The sequence below is a fragment of the Syngnathus typhle genome, linkage group LG3, assembly GCF_033458585.1.
Source record: "Syngnathus typhle isolate RoL2023-S1 ecotype Sweden linkage group LG3, RoL_Styp_1.0, whole genome shotgun sequence".
Taxonomy (NCBI): Eukaryota; Metazoa; Chordata; class Actinopteri; order Syngnathiformes; family Syngnathidae; genus Syngnathus; species Syngnathus typhle.
The window spans coordinates 12,930,952-12,946,597 of NC_083740.1; the positions used below are offsets into that span (position 1 = coordinate 12,930,952).

The 15,646-nt window shown below is 41.2% G+C and overlaps 1 protein-coding gene and 3 long non-coding RNA genes across 4 annotated transcripts in view; 2 read left to right on the forward strand and 2 right to left on the reverse strand.

Moving 5' to 3' along the window:
• Positions 1-15,646, forward strand: part of LOC133151093 (multidrug and toxin extrusion protein 1-like) — a 306,257-nt gene that overhangs the window by 35,081 nt on the left and 255,530 nt on the right. The gene's annotated exons all lie outside the window — the stretch shown is intronic.
• On the forward strand, positions 7,578-8,914 carry LOC133151957 (uncharacterized). Its single transcript, XR_009714026.1, has 3 exons — positions 7,578-7,964; positions 8,407-8,586; positions 8,674-8,914. It is a non-coding gene; the product is annotated as an uncharacterized LOC133151957 (long non-coding RNA).
• On the reverse strand, positions 9,217-9,887 carry LOC133151958 (uncharacterized). The gene is made up of 2 exons (XR_009714027.1): positions 9,635-9,887; positions 9,217-9,573 (listed from the first exon to the last, which is right to left on the reverse strand). It is a non-coding gene; the product is annotated as an uncharacterized LOC133151958 (long non-coding RNA).
• LOC133151959 (uncharacterized) lies at positions 10,837-12,302 on the reverse strand. The gene is made up of 3 exons (XR_009714028.1): positions 11,654-12,302; positions 11,032-11,211; positions 10,837-10,944 (listed from the first exon to the last, which is right to left on the reverse strand). It is a non-coding gene; the product is annotated as an uncharacterized LOC133151959 (long non-coding RNA).

Here is a 15,646-nt window from a genome sequence, read left to right on the forward strand (position 1 = left end):
AATCTGTTTTCCAAAGACTTGTGGAATCAAAGCAGAACTCATTGCATGCATCTTTTTGAATAAATGTGAGTTCTAAATGTATTATACACTTGTACAGCTTAATCATAATTTGTACATTGACTCTTGTTATTTTTATATCAAAAGTGGATTGCCATGCGTTGTTAGTTTTAGAGGAACAACACAAACGTGTATTTGTATCTCAAGTGAACAAGGAGTAAAATTTACCCAGGATTTTGCTGAAAAAAAAAATGAATGTAGACCTGTTATCACTTTATGTTCAGATTGGCCTTTTGATTGGCCTGCACTATTCAGCAGTGTGTCACGTCGGAATTGTTAGCACAACGAACACTGCTCCCCAAGCACTACATGCAACTTAAGATATTCAGACATTACAGATGGAAAACTGTGCCTTACTAGTGTAGTTGCGTGACATTTACTTGATACCTTTTGGGGTAGTCATATTTTATTTCCAATGTTTTTAATTCTCCAAAAGTTGCCCATTAACATCCTTGACTGGTTTTAGTTTTATAATTTAAAAAAATGCTCTATTTTATTTCTCCCTCGTTGTCTGCATGTGGTTTTATACTATTATGCATGTCAGTAACTATGTATACTGAACCTTTGTGAAGGCTGTTCTCTCTTGTCGCTTGGCAAGGTCCTACTTTGTAATTGATTGATGTAAATCCCCATGGGGTAAGCTTCTGCGAGAATAAAAGCTGATTTAAAAATGACTACTGGTTACTATGTTTTCTTTGTCATGACTGCAAGGAAATATCTTGGGAACAGCAAAGGGGAAAAATGTAAAAGAGCTGAAAAATATTACTACCGGGCGGCTCGGTGTCGCACTGGGTAGCACGTCCGCCTCACAGCTAGCAGGGTGCGGGTTCGATTCCACCTCCGGCCCTCCCTGTGTGAAGTTTGCATGTTCTCCCCGGGCCCGCGTGGGTTACTCCAGGCACTCCGGTTTCCTCCCACATCCCAAAAACATGCTTGGTGGGCCGACTGAAGACTCCGAATTGTCCCTAGGTGCGAGTGCGTGTGCGAGTGGTTGTTTGTCTCTATGTGCCCTGCGATCGGCTGGCAACCGATTCAGGGTGTCCCCCGCCTACTGCCCGATGACGGCTGGGATAGGCTCCAGCACTCCCGCGACCCCTGTGGGGACTAGGCGGTTTCAGAAATGGATGGATGGATGGATGGATGGATGGATGGATGGATGGATGGATGGATGGATGGATGGATGGATGGATGGATGGATGGATGGATGGATGGATATTACTACCGTATATTTTGGACTATAAGCTGGACCAGCTAAAAATTGTGATTTTGTTTTAGTTTCATACTTATATAAGCCACACCGGACTATAAACCGCACGTGCGCACGAGTTATTCACAAAGAAAGACACTACACAGAAAGCCCTTATAAAGTTCTAATCACATTAACATTTCATTGTAAACACGGAAGTAACACCACTAGCTGGGCTAAAGTTTTAATAGCATTAACATTTCGTTGTAAACACGGAAGTAACAGCACTAGCTGGGCTAAAGTTTTAATAACATTAACATTTTGTCGTAAACACGGAAGTAACAGCACTAACTAGGCGGGTAAAAAGAAAACATACCAGTCAACAAAGTGACTGAGAGCCATCTTTGTCTTTCTCCTGTCCACTGAAACCAGCAAAATCTTCCTCCTCAGTGTCCGATGGGAATATGCATGTAAAGTCGCCGCATGATCGCGTGAGGTTTTTCATGTTTAATTCCCATTTGTAAGAGAATATACACAAAGATGATTGTCAGGAAAGAGATGATTATTTAGGGACGCATAACTTTTATTAACATAACAGCACAACAGCGGAGTGTATAAGTGTATTAGTCATGAGAAAAATCACGGAAAAAAAACTATATAAGCCGCATCGGACTATAAGCCGCAGGGTTCAAAATTTGAGAAAAAAGTAGCGGCTTATAGTCCGAAATTTACGGTACTATATTGTAAATGAGAGAGCTCAATCATATGCATGAAGGTAAAAAAATAAAATATTTTTAACTTCAAAACATAGTGTTTGGGTTTGATTTCATGTCTCTTGGTAGTGTATTCCAATTCAGTCAGCATAACATCTTCATGCCATGTAACCATGTCGGCTTTAAACGCCGGGCTCCACTATTTGAACCAAGTCTTCAGACTTCACAGCCTTACTGGGTTTATATGTGTATCATTAGCTTTTTTAAAAGAAAAAAAATAATAAATGTATCCAGTAGCTAAACCATTCAGTGATTCGAAGAACAGTAGCAGTACCGCTGAAGTTCTGAATGAGCTGCAACTTTTTTTTTTACCTCAGTTTGTCTTGGGTTGGTTGAAGAAATTTTTGGTTCATCTATTGTTTGTTTTAGGCAATTGTTGTCTTTTGAGGACTACTCAAGTTGATCCACATAACTATAAGAGTCAATGTTAGCGTTCCAAAGGGCTGAATAAATAAAAGGGGGCCAAGAATTGACCCTTGAGTGACCTCATCCGTCAAGGGCTTTATATATACCAACTGCCAGACAGTGCAGAGGTTAGAACATACTTTTTCTTGGTTGTTGTTTTAGTTCAGTATGGTTACTTACGATGACAATGACAATATTTATATAGCTCCAAAATATTTCTGGGCTCAAGTGTCAGCCACAAGTAAGGCGCGTGTTAGATGGAAGGAAGTAGAGATTAAATGCTTGACTTGTTAAAACAAGCTGTGGTCTGTGAAACAAGCACTAATCCCATTTTAAACACACTGTGGGTTCATCAAAGACACCATAAACCCTCTGGTGCACTGCTTTTCAACCAGCAATGATTTTTGCAACTGTTTATTATTTGACCTCTTGACTGAAAGCCCTTTTCCCCTCCCATAAAACAATTACTACACAGAGTGCAAATCAAACTTCATTAAAAGAATAAATAAAGACAGGGCTTACTCTCTGGTTGTCAATACTGAGTATAGGTTTCGAAGCCTGTTGCCAACTCATCGACTATTGCTATATTTAGTGTCTTTTCCATTCCCTCTGGGAAGTAACGCGACAGGCAACAAATCTAGCGACTATTTTTCTTGTGGTTTCCGGAGACTCAGAATCTCCGTGTACAGCAGGAGACGTCCGGACCACCCCTGTGTGTCAAGATTACACGGACACAACTGTCAAATGTAACCATTGCTTTGGCTTGATTGTTTAATTTCACATTTGGTACACTCATCAAGTGGCAGGTACTCAACCCAATGATTTCAATAAAAACAATTTAATGTTCCACTACAACTGTTGACACAGAGTATACATTCAGATATTCAGATGTAATGAATTTAAGTCACTTCTTAAGTGACATGGAGCTGTAAGATAACAATCAGAAAATTCACGTGGCTTCTACACATCATTTGAATAGAACAGGGTGCACCTGACTGATAAGACAGGCTGTTCCTTGTGCTCTTTAGTCGAGTCTTGTCAAACTCAGCTTTCTATCTGTTCTATGCTATCCAAAACATTGTCCAGAAGTAGATCAGTATAACACAGGGGTGGGCAAACTACGGCCCGCGGGCCACATCCGGCCCACGGGACCGTTTAATCCGGCCCGCCAACCCTGAACAAATTGTATTATTAAACTTTTATTTTTTTTGTCATTTTGCCTGCAATGACTGCGTTTTCCCAGTAGATGGCGAAGGGCTCGCCTGCGCATTTACTACCGGAAGCCGTGTCAGAAAGCTCGGTGCACACTCACAAGTGCGTGTACGTACTCAGTAGTACGGACTTGGCGCACTCTCGCTCTATTCGTATCAGTCCCGAATTTAGAGCGTGGGCTTTGACGACAGCGTTCTTATAATTCGCGCGCTGAGCTTTCAGATGCAGTTTTGCGCTAAAGCCACCCACAAACCTTCCCCTGGAATCCTTCCATTAAAATGAGTGGCCCGAAAAAAAGAAGTGAGTGCCGAGTGTTTAAAAAAGAGTGGCCGATTTGGCTCGACGTACGCGACGTGACGTTCAGCCACATCAACATCAACCCGTCACAGATCAAGGTAAACGGACCAACACCTCGGATCTCGCCTAAGAATTGCCACAACAAATTTTACTCCAGACTATGACGCACTAGCAAAAAAGGGACACCAACAACACTGTTCCCACTGAAAATGAACGGGAGGCTCTCAAGTTTATTGTAAAAAAAATGCATTTTGAATATGATTTGTACACATAGCAGGGATTGAAACTAGCGACCATTCTCATTTTCAAACAATGCAGGATGCTCAAGGACACCTGTTTGCGACTAATCTTAACCTGTAAAGTTCTTAAGGCTTACTTTAAGCAAGTGTTTCCCGTTTCCTCACCTCTGTTACCAGGTGTTTGCGAGTTAAAACTCTGCTCTGATTTTCAGATACCCCTCACCGTGTTGCTGTTTTGATTACTTTATTTGGATGTATGCTTTCACCGATTCTTCAAGATGATATATTTGGTCAGAATGTTTGCTGTTTGATGTGATCTCATAAGATAAACATCTTTCATTAATCTGACCTGCAGGCACTGAAGTGATGGAGATTGTTATTCATAATAACAGTGTCGTATTTTATGAGAATCACTGATAGCAGTTTTTTAGTGAATTATTTTTTTTTTTTAATGCTGTTAATAAATGCATTTGTTTTCAAAAAACTTGTTTGGAATATCCATGCTTTACTACCTACTAAAGGCCAAGATCTTCTATGCAATGACCTTTACAGGTCGCTTATATGACTTCACACAACGCCTACGTCCATCTGCTCCTGGTCCGGCCCTCCGGTCCAAATTTAGAACCCAGTTCGGCCCGCGAGTCAAAAAGTTTGCCCACCCCTGGTATAACACATGTACAGAGAAGAGAGGTGAAAGAAAGCAAAATGACATATAATCCCTCGTGCAAAAAAAAAAGCTAAGAATAAAGTCTGAAGACAAGCTCAACAGCTGTTTTATTTTGCACCATGCAACTTCAAGGAGGACCCTTGAGTGGAGAAAGAGAGCTCTTACTTTACTTTCATTCTATTTATAACAAGTGGATGCAATCAACAAACACCTCGAATAAAGAGAAGCAAGATTGAGTTTCACAGCATTTGCTGCTGGTGCTCGCCGTTGCCTAGCTTGTATTATTAGGCAGGCTCTGTGACGATCATTTCCCTGGGAAGGAACTATTTCACAGCATTAATATGTAAAAAGAACACATATAATATTGACATACATTTTCTATGTACAGGTTTGATTTGACTTTAAAAGAACATTTACTGCTAAGAACCAAATTATTCAAAACCTAGCTAAATTATGAGTTAGTCAGAGTCTTCAAATATTGTATTTTCTTGCAGGATCAAACACTATATACGTAGGCCATAAAGCCAAACGCAAAGGGCACAAGACTTTGAGGGGCACCACAATTCTTTTTTTTTTTTTTTGAGGCAGCCGGGGAACTGAAACCTGGGCGAGAGGCGGTATATCAGGTGTCAAACTCAAGGCCCGGGGGGCACTACAATGCGACCCGTGGCAAAAATGAGTTTGACACACGACATCTTTAGATTCACACACATTCACACTCATGACGACACTTACCAACAGTTGAAGGTCTTCATTTAACCTGCTATACATGTTTTTGGATTGTTAGAGGAAGCTGGCATAACCCTTGCAAGTTTTCTCCCTGCACTTGCCCCACACAGGAAACGCCAGCCCAGATTTGAAGCCGGGGCCTCTCGAATGAAAGGCCGACGTGGTAATGACTGGTCTCTGTACTGTCCCTGTTTTGGATAGGGTATGAATTTTACACAAAAATAGTCCAGTAAAACTCATTAACGGTCTTGTCTGTTGCCGTATCCTCTTCACCCACACTTGAATTCCAATTCATGTGATCATTTATTTTAAGGCTGCACTGTCAATACATTTGTAAACTATAGATTTTTTGGCCTTATTCTTCTGCTGGTTAATGACTTGCCGTCTGAGACCGCTCAGCTGTAAAATTAGTTATTAAGTTTGGTCACAAAACAATGACATAAATAGGTCAAAATCCACATATGTTCCCACCTCAGTGGAAAAAGTTGCATGTCATCCCAGAAAGTATGGCAACATATGGATCATGTAACATGCACCTCTAATGTAAAACAGATGCCCCCATGAGTTGACTGCCGAGCTCAGCACCTGAAAGGCTGAGAATGTTTTTCACGTCTCTAATGACTTTGCCTAATTGGTTACTTGTGGCACTCCATCATAGCTTTAGGTTGACAGTGTGTCGTAGCACATTTGAGGTTGAAAGTCTTTATGACCACGAGCGGCACTGAAAATTCATTTTCGTTTCTCAGCTTCATTAATTCATAAATCCTATGACACATTTTCAAACTTTAGTTTTCCATTTTCATTGTTATCATTTGATACACTTGGACAAGCCGTGCTGATGACCTCGTATTTATGCTCGCTAATCGTGCAGTTGATCTGACAAAAGCTGACACCCACTCATTCAGTCATTTGAGACCTGACATCTGAGTCATGCCAAGACCTTCTTGGAGAGGACACAACCCCACTCATGCCTTCCTTTCTACACTCACGTAGTCCTTTCAAACCCTTTTAGATCAATATTTATATTAATCTTCCAACCATTACTTCACTCTATGGTCACAGAAAAGAAACAATTGTCTGCATACAGAAAACCCTGATTATAGAGTAAGATGATTAAAAAATGAAGACCGGGTGATGATTCTGTTAGGTAACCTTATGATCCTTACTCACATCAGAACAATCTGATTAGACACTTACAGAATGATGAAATGTGTTGTTTCTGCATTATTGTCTGTTTCTTAACATACTAATTTCTTCACTCCAGTTTATGGTGGGAAAGTACCTGCGTGAACTTGGCCCCCCACCAGCCGCAAAACTTAAGCAAAATAGTCTGTTTCGTTTGTGCTTCGTTTGTGCTGGTTTGTGCAGCAAAAATGTTCGTTTGTGCTGCTATGGTTTTTTAGTTATGAACGATTCTTTTATAGGTCATCCAGAGTTCACCCAGCCCCCCATCTGCTCAGAATGGACCCAAAATGGTACTGTTCGTTTGTGCTTCGTTAGTGCTGGTTTGTGCAGCAAAAATTTTCGTTTGTGCTACTTCCGTTTCGGAGATATTAGACATTTATTTTATAGCGATGACGTCACCCAGCCCCCCACCTGTCTCCAAATGGACCCAAAATGGTACCGTTCGTTTGTGCTTCGTTTGTGCAGGTTTGTGCAGCAAAAATTTTCGTTTTTGCTGCTACCGTTTCGGAGATATTCAACATTTATTTTATAGCGATGACGTCACCCAGCCCCCCACCTGTCTCCAAATGGACCCAAAATGGTACCGTTCGTTTGTGCTTCGTTTGTGCAGGTTTGTGCAGCAAAAATTTTCGTTTGTGCTGCGATGGTTTTTTAGTTATGAACGATTCTTTTATAGGTCATCCAGAGTTCACCCAGCCCCCCATCTGCTCAGAATGGACCCAAAATGGTACCGTTCGTTTGTGCTTCGTTAGTGCTGGTTTGTGCAGCAAAAAGTTTCGTTTGTGCTGCTTCCGTTTCGGAGATATTAGACATTTATTTTATAGCGATGACGTCACCCAGCCCCCCACCTGTCTCCAAATGGACCCAAAATGGTACCGTTCGTTTGTGCTTCGTTTGTGCAGGTTTGTGCAGCAAAAATTTTCGTTTGTGCTGCTTCCGTTTCGGAGATATTACACATTTATTTTATAGCGATGACGTCTGGTAGCCCCGCCCCCTTGTTTACTTCCAAACGACCCAAAATAGTGCCGTTCGTTCGTTTGTGTTTCGTTTGTGCTGGTTTGTGCTGCAAAAATGGTACCGATTGTGCCGGCTGCTACGGTTTTGCAGATATTACACATTTAATTCATAGCGAAGACGTCACCCAGCCCCACGTCACTGTATTTTGTCGCGAATTTCAAGCTCCTGGAATGCTCCTCATGCAGGACGAATACAAGGTAAATATGTTCTAAGCCTTTTTTTCTTTTCTTTTTATCTTACGGAAAACTTTCACTGCGGGGAATGGCTTTTAGTGCGAGGATATTTCTGTAATTATGTTTGTATCGTGCTCATTGATTAATTTCCTTGTTTTCAATAAGCCTATGTGATCATTTTTTTCAATTACATCTGACATGCAAAAGGTTCACCGCAACCTAAATACCCTGAAGAGTCTATGTCTGCTCCAAAACATTAATTAATGCAACAATTAATACATGTATGTGAAGTTGATGACAGCCAGAAAAAGAAACTTGAAAACGTGAAAAAATAACTTTCTTTGTCAAAGGGAACATTATCAACATTTTTTTCCAACAATTCAAACAATGCATCACTGCACTGTGTAGAACACAGCATGTGGGAAGATCTTAGTATTTACTGATGCTGCTTTACTCCACTTCCCAGGTCATTATAGATCTCCCAGGCATATGCAGTCCTCCTGCAGTATGCCACATAATGCCCGAGAGAATCCTGGGTCAGTCCTGGTTCAAAGCCAATGACTGCTCTCAAAGTAAAGGTCTTCTCTTTTAGCTCCAGACTGGAGGGAAATTCAAGCAAGGCAACTTCCTTGCAACTGCTACCAAGGTCAGTGTCAATCCACACAAACTCTCCCAGATTGTAGCTGTGAGTAACATTACCTGAACACAGAGCCTTGCCTGTATTGTTGTCCAGAGTTTTGAATGAAGACGGACACCGGGAAGGATTTTTGGCGTTCAGTGAATCATTCAATTTGTCATTTATTTAATACTAATTTATTTTCTAGAGATGTCATATCCTTACTCCATGGATCGTTAATTAACCATTTGTTTGTGCCATTGCAATTTTTCATTATTAAAATCATGCATCTTCATTAACCCCCTGTCATGTATTTTATTCTTTTTCACTTGACATCATGATAACTCCTTAATTCTTACACATGTATTATCCAACTAATTACCATGCCAAGTGACCTCTGCAGGTCGGTAAGACATATCGCAACAGGGTGGCGAAAAACAAAGACGTGCAACTTTTTCAAGCGACAAATGCACAACTATCGCCGAAGATTTAACAGTGAGTGACAGAAAGCGTCTTTTTCTGGGAAGTGACCATCGACAGCCACATGTATGGCGAACATCACAGGAAAATAAATCGATGGACTTCGGAGACCCTGAGCCAAGCCACCTGCCAAATTTGGCCACCCTGCGCAAGGCAAAGCAAGAGAAAAATGATTTGGCATTAGGTGACAAAAATCCAATTTTATCATTGTAGATGTTGAAAAATACAGTGCACCTCACAGTGACAGCATCAAAGACATTGGACTTGACAAGTTCTTCTGTCACTATTGGAGTCAAACACAAATGCACGTGTACAAGAGCTTAAAGAAATCCCACCCAATATTATGTGTTGATGCAACTGGCTCAATAGTTAAAAAACTGATGAGGCCGAATGGCATGTCTGGCCATATCTTCCTGTATCAGGGCGTTATGACAGGGCATACCAGCTCCAGTGTCCCAGTCGTGCAGATGCTGTCAGAGAAGCATGATGCTATCACACAGTGGCTGAAGGAATGGATCCATGCAGGTGCATCTGTTCCTAAAGAAGCAGTGAGTGACTTTTCTCTGGCGATTCTTGGAGCTCTAGTCAAAGCTTTTACCCCTCATCCTGATCTGAAGAGCTACATCAATGAGTGCTTTAACATTTCACGTGGGAATCAACCTGGACATCTACCCCATGTTTTGTCAGGGTAGATGTAGCACACTGCATTAAGATGATCTGCCGATGGGACTGCCTGAAAAACAAAAGACCTCGTGTTACGGATTTCTTTGTTAGGTCAATAGCACAGCTTCTTAAGTCACAATGTTTGCAACATGCAAAAGAACTTCTTCGTGCTATCACCATTGCGGCACTGAGTGCCTGACAAAACATGGGGTAGATGTCCAGGTTGATTCCCACGTGAAATGTTAAAGCACTCATTGATGTAGCTCTTCAGATCAGGATGAGGGGTAAAAGCTTTGACTAGAGCTCCAAGAATCGCCAGAGAAAAGTCACTCACTGCTTCTTTAGGAACAGATGCACCTGCATGGATCCATTCCTTCAGCCACTGTGTGATAGCATCATGCTTCTCTGACAGCATCTGCACGACTGGGACACTGGAGCTGGTATGCCCTGTCATAACGCCCTGATACAGGAAGATATGGCCAGACATGCCATTCGGCCTCATCAGTTTTTTAACTATTGAGCCAGTTGCATCAACACATAATATTGGGTGGGATTTCTTTAAGCTCTTGTACACGTGCATTTGTGTTTGACTCCAATAGTGACAGAAGAACTTGTCAAGTCCAATGTCTTTGATGCTGTCACTGTGAGGTGCACTGTATTTTTCAACATCTACAATGATAAAATTGGATTTTTGTCACCTAATGCCAAATCATTTTTCTCTTGCTTTGCCTTGCGCAGGGTGGCCAAATTTGGCAGGTGGCTTGGCTCAGGGTCTCCGAAGTCCATCGATTTATTTTCCTGTGATGTTCGCCATACATGTGGCTGTCGATGGTCACTTCCCAGAAAAAGACGCTTTCTGTCACTCACTGTTAAATCTTCGGCGATAGTTGTGCATTTGTCGCTTGAAAAAGTTGCACGTCTTTGTTTTTCGCCACCCTGTTGCGATATGTCTTACCGACCTGCAGAGGTCACTTGGCATGGTAATTAGTTGGATAATACATGTGTAAGAATTAAGGAGTTATCATGATGTCAAGTGAAAAAGAATAAAATACATGACAGGGGGTTAATGAAGATGCATGATTTTAATAATGAAAAATTGCAATGGCACAAACAAATGGTTAATTAATGATCCATGGAGTAAGGATATGACATCTCTAGAAAATAAATTAGTATTAAATAAATGACAAATTGAATGATTCACTGAACGCCAAAAATCCTTCCCGGTGTCCGTCTTCATTCAAAACTCTGGACAACAATACAGGCAAGGCTCTGTGTTCAGGTAATGTTACTCACAGCTACAATCTGGGAGAGTTTGTGTGGATTGACACTGACCTTGGTAGCAGTTGCAAGGAAGTTGCCTTGCTTGAATTTCCCTCCAGTCTGGAGCTAAAAGAGAAGACCTTTACTTTGAGAGCAGTCATTGGCTTTGAACCAGGACTGACCCAGGATTCTCTCGGGCATTATGTGGCATACTGCAGGAGGACTGCATATGCCTGGGAGATCTATAATGACCTGGGAAGTGGAGTAAAGCAGCATCAGTAAATACTAAGATCTTCCCACATGCTGTGTTCTACACAGTGCAGTGATGCATTGTTTGAATTGTTGGAAAAAAATGTTGATAATGTTCCCTTTGACAAAGAAAGTTATTTTTTCACGTTTTCAAGTTTCTTTTTCTGGCTGTCATCAACTTCACATACATGTATTAATTGTTGCATTAATTAATGTTTTGGAGCAGACATAGACTCTTCAGGGTATTTAGGTTGCGGTGAACCTTTTGCATGTCAGATGTAATTGAAAAAAATGATCACATAGGCTTATTGAAAACAAGGAAATTAATCAATGAGCACGATACAAACATAATTACAGAAATATCCTCGCACTAAAAGCCATTCCCCGCAGTGAAAGTTTTCCGTAAGATAAAAAGAAAAGAAAAAAAGGCTTAGAACATATTTACCTTGTATTCGTCCTGCATGAGGAGCATTCCAGGAGCTTGAAATTCGCGACAAAATACAGTGACGTGGGGCTGGGTGACGTCTTCGCTATGAATTAAATGTGTAATATCTGCAAAACCGTAGCAGCCGGCACAATCGGTACCATTTTTGCAGCACAAACCAGCACAAACGAAACACAAACGAACGAACGGCACTATTTTGGGTCGTTTGGAAGTAAACAAGGGGGCGGGGCTACCAGACGTCATCGCTATAAAATAAATGTGTAATATCTCCGAAACGGAAGCAGCACAAACGAAAATTTTTGCTGCACAAACCTGCACAAACGAAGCACAAACGAACGGTACCATTTTGGGTCCATTTGGAGACAGGTGGGGGGCTGGGTGACGTCATCGCTATAAAATAAATGTCTAATATCTCCGAAACGGAAGCAGCACAAACGAAACTTTTTGCTGCACAAACCAGCACTAACGAAGCACAAACGAACGGTACCATTTTGGGTCCATTCTGAGCAGATGGGGGGCTGGGTGAACTCTGGATGACCTATAAAAGAATCGTTCATAACTAAAAAACCATCGCAGCACAAACGAAAATTTTTGCTGCACAAACCTGCACAAACGAAGCACAAACGAACGGTACCATTTTGGGTCCATTTGGAGACAGGTGGGGGGCTGGGTGACGTCATCGCTATAAAATAAATGTTGAATATCTCCGAAACGGTAGCAGCAAAAACGAAAATTTTTGCTGCACAAACCTGCACAAACGAAGCACAAACGAACGGTACCATTTTGGGTCCATTTGGAGACAGGTGGGGGGCTGGGTGACGTCATCGCTATAAAATAAATGTCTAATATCTCCGAAACGGAAGTAGCACAAACGAAAATTTTTGCTGCACAAACCAGCACTAACGAAGCACAAACGAACAGTACCATTTTGGGTCCATTCTGAGCAGATGGGGGGCTGGGTGAACTCTGGATGACCTATAAAAGAATCGTTCATAACTAAAAAACCATAGCAGCACAAACGAACATTTTTGCTGCACAAACCAGCACAAACGAAGCACAAACGAAACAGACTATTTTGCTTAAGTTTTGCGGCTGGTGGGGGGCCAAGTTCACGCAGGTACTTTCCCACCATAAACTGGAGTGAAGAAATTAGTATGTTAAGAAACAGACAATAATGCAGAAACAACACATTTCATCATTCTGTAAGTGTCTAATCAGATTGTTCTGATGTGAGTAAGGATCATAAGGTTACCTAACAGAATCATCACCCGGTCTTCATTTTTTAATCATCTTACTCTATAATCAGGGTTTTCTGTATGCAGACAATTGTTTCTTTTCTGTGACCATAGAGTGAAGTAATGGTTGGAAGATTAATATAAATATTGATCTAAAAGGGTTTGAAAGGACTACGTGAGTGTAGAAAGGAAGGCATGAGTGGGGTTGTGTCCTCTCCAAGAAGGTCTTGGCATGACTCAGATGTCAGGTCTCAAATGACTGAATGAGTGGGTGTCAGCTTTTGTCAGATCAACTGCACGATTAGCGAGCATAAATACGAGGTCATCAGCACGGCTTGTCCAAGTGTATCAAATGATAACAATGAAAATGGAAAACTAAAGTTTGAAAATGTGTCATAGGATTTATGAATTAATGAAGCTGAGAAACGAAAATGAATTTTCAGTGCCGCTCGTGGTCATAAAGACTTTCAACCTCAAATGTGCTACGACACACTGTCAACCTAAAGCTATGATGGAGTGCCACAAGTAACCAATTAGGCAAAGTCATTAGAGACGTGAAAAACATTCTCAGCCTTTCAGGTGCTGAGCTCGGCAGTCAACTCATGGGGGCATCTGTTTTACATTAGAGGTGCATGTTACATGATCCATATGTTGCCATACTTTCTGGGATGACATGCAACTTTTTCCACTGAGGTGGGAACATATGTGGATTTTGACCTATTTATGTCATTGTTTTGTGACCAAACTTAATAACTAATTTTACAGCTGAGCGGTCTCAGACGGCAAGTCATTAACCAGCAGAAGAATAAGGCCAAAAAATCTATAGTTTACAAATGTATTGACAGTGCAGCCTTAAAATAAATGATCACATGAATTGGAATTCAAGTGTGGGTGAAGAGGATACGGCAACAGACAAGACCGTTAATGAGTTTTACTGGACTATTTTTGTGTAAAATTCATACCCTATCCAAAACAGGGACAGTACAGAGACCAGTCATTACCACGTCGGCCTTTCATTCGAGAGGCCCCGGCTTCAAATCTGGGCTGGCGTTTCCTGTGTGGGGCAAGTGCAGGGAGAAAACTTGCAAGGGTTATGCCAGCTTCCTCTAACAATCCAAAAACATGTATAGCAGGTTAAATGAAGACCTTCAACTGTTGGTAAGTGTCGTCATGAGTGTGAATGTGTGTGAATCTAAAGATGTCGTGTGTCAAACTCATTTTTGCCACGGGTCGCATTGTAGTGCCCCCCGGGCCTTGAGTTTGACACCTGATATACCGCCTCTCGCCCAGGTTTCAGTTCCCCGGCTGCCTCAAAAAAAAAAAAAAGAATTGTGGTGCCCCTCAAAGTCTTGTGCCCTTTGCGTTTGGCTTTATGGCCTACGTATATAGTGTTTGATCCTGCAAGAAAATACAATATTTGAAGACTCTGACTAACTCATAATTTAGCTAGGTTTTGAATAATTTGGTTCTTAGCAGTAAATGTTCTTTTAAAGTCAAATCAAACCTGTACATAGAAAATGTATGTCAATATTATATGTGTTCTTTTTACATATTAATGCTGTGAAATAGTTCCTTCCCAGGGAAATGATCGTCACAGAGCCTGCCTAATAATACAAGCTAGGCAACGGCGAGCACCAGCAGCAAATGCTGTGAAACTCAATCTTGCTTCTCTTTATTCGAGGTGTTTGTTGATTGCATCCACTTGTTATAAATAGAATGAAAGTAAAGTAAGAGCTCTCTTTCTCCACTCAAGGGTCCTCCTTGAAGTTGCATGGTGCAAAATAAAACAGCTGTTGAGCTTGTCTTCAGACTTTATTCTTAGCTTTTTTTTTTGCACGAGGGATTATATGTCATTTTGCTTTCTTTCACCTCTCTTCTCTGTACATGTGTTATACCAGGGGTGGGCAAACTTTTTGACTCGCGGGCCGAACTGGGTTCTAAATTTGGACCGGAGGGCCGGACCAGGAGCAGATGGACGTAGGCGTTGTGTGAAGTCATATAAGCGACCTGTAAAGGTCATTGCATAGAAGATCTTGGCCTTTAGTAGGTAGTAAAGCATGGATATTCCAAACAAGTTTTTTGAAAACAAATGCATTTATTAACAGCATTAAAAAAAAAAAATAATTCACTAAAAAACTGCTATCAGTGATTCTCATAAAATACGACACTGTTATTATGAATAACAATCTCCATCACTTCAGTGCCTGCAGGTCAGATTAATGAAAGATGTTTATCTTATGAGATCACATCAAACAGCAAACATTCTGACCAAATATATCATCTTGAAGAATCGGTGAAAGCATACATCCAAATAAAGTAATCAAAACAGCAACACGGTGAGGGGTATCTGAAAATCAGAGCAGAGTTTTAACTCGCAAACACCTGGTAACAGAGGTGAGGAAACGGGAAACACTTGCTTAAAGTAAGCCTTAAGAACTTTACAGGTTAAGATTAGTCGCAAACAGGTGTCCTTGAGCATCCTGCATTGTTTGAAAATGAGAATGGTCGCTAGTTTCAATCCCTGCTATGTGTACAAATCATATTCAAAATGCATTTTTTTTACAATAAACTTGAGAGCCTCCCGTTCATTTTCAGTGGGAACAGTGTTGTTGGTGTCCCTTTTTTGCTAGTGCGTCATAGTCTGGAGTAAAATTTGTTGTGGCAATTCTTAGGCGAGATCCGAGGTGTTGGTCCGTTTACCTTGATCTGTGACGGGTTGATGTTGATGTGGCTGAACGTCACGTCGCGTACGTCGAGC